Raw genomic sequence first — 4532 nt, forward strand, 5'->3', positions numbered from 1 at the left:
AAAGCCCAGGTGTTCTCTCAACTTCTTCCTCTTGGGCAGAATTAAGTAACGTGGCATAGGGTGATTTGGGGATCTTTGTGATTTCAAAAGGGTTGGGGTTTTTTGTTGTTTTGTTTTGTTTTTTTTTTTTTTTCCTTTTCTTTTTAGTTTCTTTCTGTAGCATTGTTCTACACAGGTAATATTTTGTTCATGCATTCAGGGTGTGGAATGCAGACACTATAGAAAGCTAAAAAAAACCCCAAACATTGCAAAACTATTGCATGCCGTTATTTTGGTACTGTAGCCAAGCAGACCACTGAATGGCTCGAGACAGTGTCTCATTCTTTATTTGTGTGTTCCCAGCAGAAGGAGCTCATGTCAAAGAAAAGAGATGAGTTTGAAGATATCTTGGAGGAAAGGCGATTGTCCAGCAACTTGAGATACAATGAAATGTTACACTCCTGTGATCTACAAGGGACTTTCACCTTGCAAGCCAAATGCTATTAAAAATGCTGTTCTCCAGTCAGAGCAAGTTCAATATGTTATCAAGCAGGTGAGTCTGGACATTGAGCTGTAAGATGAGGTACTTTGAACACAGCCAAGCTTTGTGTGACAGCAGGGAAAAAAAGATTATTGCTGACCTTGTCAAACATGATAGCTGAAGTTTAGAAAGATGGTCCAATAAATCAGTAAGTCGAGAGCCATACTCTTTTGGCAGCAAAAACAGATAAACAGATACTGATTTACCATGGAGTTACCACTAAAGCTGTTAGATAGCTCATTCATTAAATCATGTTTTGATTTTGCATATATGACACTTCACCATCTAACTTACTTAATGTGCATATGTGTTTGACTGTTTTTTTTTTTCCCTCTCCTCCATAGTCCTCACTACAGATCAGGATTGTGAAAGATGGAAGCACTCTCCTTCTTAGTAGACTTTTTGTGCTTTGAAGATGTCTTGTAGGAATTTTATAGGCTAATGATGTATTTATGAATCAGTTATAAATGCTACTTTCTCTAAAATGAGCATTAAATTTCACAGAGAATTCTTTGAGTTAGAAACATTGTCTAAGATGTAACCGTATTTTTGCTTTAAAATGAAGGGCAGCTACTACTTTGTAATGAATAAAATACTTTATAGTCAAACTGGCTCATATTTTACATTGTGTTGAAATAAGAGTGTGTGTTAGTTATCAGAGTAACTATTTTCAGTATTCATGAAAAATAATTCCAGGTCAGTAGAACTATATAAGATGTCTTGATTAGTCCTGAGTGAGTGGCTACCATAACATTTTTCTCTTTTTTTTTTTTAATGGTCAATGTTACCCATGATATATCAAAACCTGTTACGATGTGACAAATTAAACCATGTCCTACCAAGTAGTGCTGTTGCCATCATGAATTGCAAAGTAATATGAAATTTAAAAAAATGAATCTTTCAACTTCAGAAACACTAAAACATTTACTGAAAATAAGTATTTTACATAGGATTTGACAGAAAGAAATTGGTGTGATGTTTTTTCTGAACTGCTGCTTTTTTTTTTTCTTCTGCCATTCCTCCTCTTTCCTCTTCTGTGTTCAGTACAAGGCATGTTAGTCATTTTGTAACAGTTAACTTTTCAATTAAGTATTTCTAGCTTCAATGGATCAAATAGGAATGATGACCATTGTTTAAATCTGTTTTTTAAGAAACATCTAAAGCGAATGCGCATAGCAACAGGAAAAAGATCATTGAGATGCAAAGTTGGTAGAAACAGTGCTTTGCATGCGTTTCAGCTAGCCATTGCCAAAGTAATACATTACAAAGAAATTGAAGCATGATAGGGCTAAGGTTCTTCAGCCAAATCTTAAAATCTAATGCAAGTGCACTTCAGAGATTTATTGTGAATATCTCTGCAAACGTAAGTTTCATTTTACTAGTCAAAATTGCAGACGGCCTTCTTCAGATCAATGATACAGGAAATGTTATTTGAACTTAAATCTCCTCTGAAGATGTTACAAGGGAAAACATTCAGATAGTGTTTTCGGGCGGGGGGGGGGGGGTGTGTGCGGATTGTTGCACACTCTCTCCCCTGCCATTGGCACCTAAGCTCATTCTTGATTTTGAACAGCTCTAGCTTGTCTTTCTCTTGTTGTCTGAAACTGAAGAGATTCTCTATGATTAGATACATACCTATCACATAAAGTAAAATCTTGCTGACTATTGCAATAGCTCTGCCTTAATTGTTATGGCACATAGAATGGTGTGCATGGGTGAAGAGAAGGGAAAACCATCTGACTGCTATTTTGTTTTGTTTCTCTATAGTTAGCAAGAGAGATGGGAGAATCACCCGATATTATTCAAGAAGAAGCCATGGAAATCTTGGATGAGATGGGCCACAGTATGCAATTAGGAGCTGTCAGATTTTTTGCGTTTACGTTGAGCAAAATATTTAAACAGCTTTTCCAGAGAGTTTGTGTGAATGAAGAAGGAATGCAGAGAGTGAGTACTGGTGGGGAAAAAAAAAGTTATATTTTCATACCAGTCACTTGGCCAATGACTCTAATCTTCACTCCAGGTAACAAATATGAAAAATATCTTTTGAAAAAAAAGACTGCACTTCTGTTTATTATTGCATTTCTTAATAAGTGTAGGAGAAAAAATTATACATAAGTATTTTAGAGGCAAACAGTCAGCAGGACTTTGTACATTTTCCAAATGCTTCCTATGGTGAGGAATACCGTGTGTCAGCAATTCTGTTAGATCAGCCACTGAGAGTTTTTCTATCTGACACTATACATTTAATAATGCATTTAGCTGAATTGGAGGTGAAAACCTAATGTTATGTGACTGACTGGGTTGGTTGTTCTGCAAAACATTCATACAGCTAAGAGTGGTGAAACATTGTGCACCTCTGAGGCAGGAGATGCTTTAAGTTTGCCTCAGTTTGCTAGGGAGCTGTTGTCTCCCTGTTTCACTGTAGAATGCAGCTGTTCTGACGGGTGCAGCACATTCCCTGGAAGACAGCAAAGTCAGCCCTGAGAGCCTTTATTGGGTTTCCCATCCCCATCAAAAGGGATTTGAGTTAGACTATCATGTAATGGGGTGGCCCTGGCTTTTGAGTCCTGTGATGCTTGTGAACCACAAGTTGCTAGTCTGGAAACAACTGCTGCAAATTTCCTATGGTTCCATTTTGAAAAAGGTATGGAGTATGTGGTCAGAGAAACCACCCCTGAACAAATCAGCTTCTGTTTGCCTTAAGCCCTGTGAAGTTCTGTATTTGCAAATTTCAACAGTCAGTCTGTAAATATTGGAACAATATTGTTCTTGCTGTTTGTTTTTGTTTTTTCAGTTGCAACACGCCATTCAGGAGCATCCAGTTGTTCTACTGCCCAGTCACCGAAGCTATGTAGACTTTTTGATGCTGTCTTATTTGCTATATACGTATGACTTGGTGTTGCCTGTCATTGCTGCAGGAATAGGCAAGTATGTTCTTTTAACAATGTTTCCAGGATTCAGAGAATCAGCAAGGAGTCAAGGAGCTGCTACTATAAGCAGTTGTGTTTAACTTCTGTTCCAAATATGTCCTGTTAATACCTCCCGGGGTGAGATGCTTACAGCATCTGAAAGCTTCTCATCGGTGCTGAGTCCAATCAAAGGTGAATTTTTTCATAGCAAGTTTGCCCACAAGTACCCCATCTGTAGACCCAAGGCTGGGGCAAAGATAGCTGTTGTGAAGAAGATTTCTATATTGCTGTTTTTGGCCTGGGAACAGGCAAAAATGTGCCCAGAAGCTACTGTGTATGCGGAACCTTTTGTGATACTTCATACTGTTTTAAGTGCAGTCGTAGCCAGATACAAAGTGCCAGCCACCTCGTGCTTGTTGCTGATGCAACTGATTCCCTTGGATGATTGTGTTATAAATTGAGACCACAATGGATCATAATCCAATTATAATTTTATTAATTATAGCAAGTAGAATATGAGCAAAGACAGCGCTGGACGGCAGGGGAGTCTGCGCTCCGCCAACTGCCGCACTGATCAGTTCAAACAGTTCCTTTTTATACATTTTTACATCCGTGGTTGTCTTTGATCAGTACCCCTTCTGCTTGCACAAGCGGTATCTATCTGGTTTGTGTAAGCAATTGCGGTTATCTTGTCTCACACAAGAGGTGTCTGGCAGCTGTTTGCATAAGCGGTTTTCTGTCTTTTGCCGCCTAACCTTTACATTGAGCTTAACATACATTTCAATAAACAATACCCTAGTTCATAGTTTCTTACACTAGGATATAGGTACCTGGTATTATTTCATGTAAAACTCTAAGCCATCTTGCTTTGGTAAAGTAAGAACTTTACACTGAAAACATACATAATTTAACCTATTTATCACTTATTTACTGTTTAGGTGAGCTAGATTTGGTTTGCTGTGTGAACTCTAATGCTAAAGCTTAAAATCTACTCCAGGGCTGCTATTGGCATGGTATTTTTAGAAATAAAAAACCCTCAGAGAAGAAAGTAAACAATATAGTTTGCACTGGTGAGAGCTATTGCTTCCAACAATATTCTCCTC

The 4532-nt window shown here is 38.0% G+C and overlaps 1 long non-coding RNA gene across 1 annotated transcript; it reads left to right on the forward strand.

Annotated features, from left to right (window-relative positions):
- The first annotated feature begins 422 nt into the window (after positions 1-422).
- On the forward strand, positions 423-3954 carry LOC122154778. The gene is made up of 3 exons (XR_006166866.1): positions 423-532; positions 2288-2464; positions 3315-3954. It is a non-coding gene; the product is annotated as an uncharacterized LOC122154778 (long non-coding RNA).
- The last annotated feature ends 578 nt before the right edge of the window (positions 3955-4532 follow it).

The sequence above is a fragment of the Tyto alba genome, unplaced genomic scaffold, assembly GCF_018691265.1.
Source record: "Tyto alba isolate M040663 unplaced genomic scaffold, T.alba_DEE_v4.0 Super-Scaffold_47, whole genome shotgun sequence".
NCBI lineage: Eukaryota > Metazoa > Chordata > Aves > Strigiformes > Tytonidae > Tyto > Tyto alba.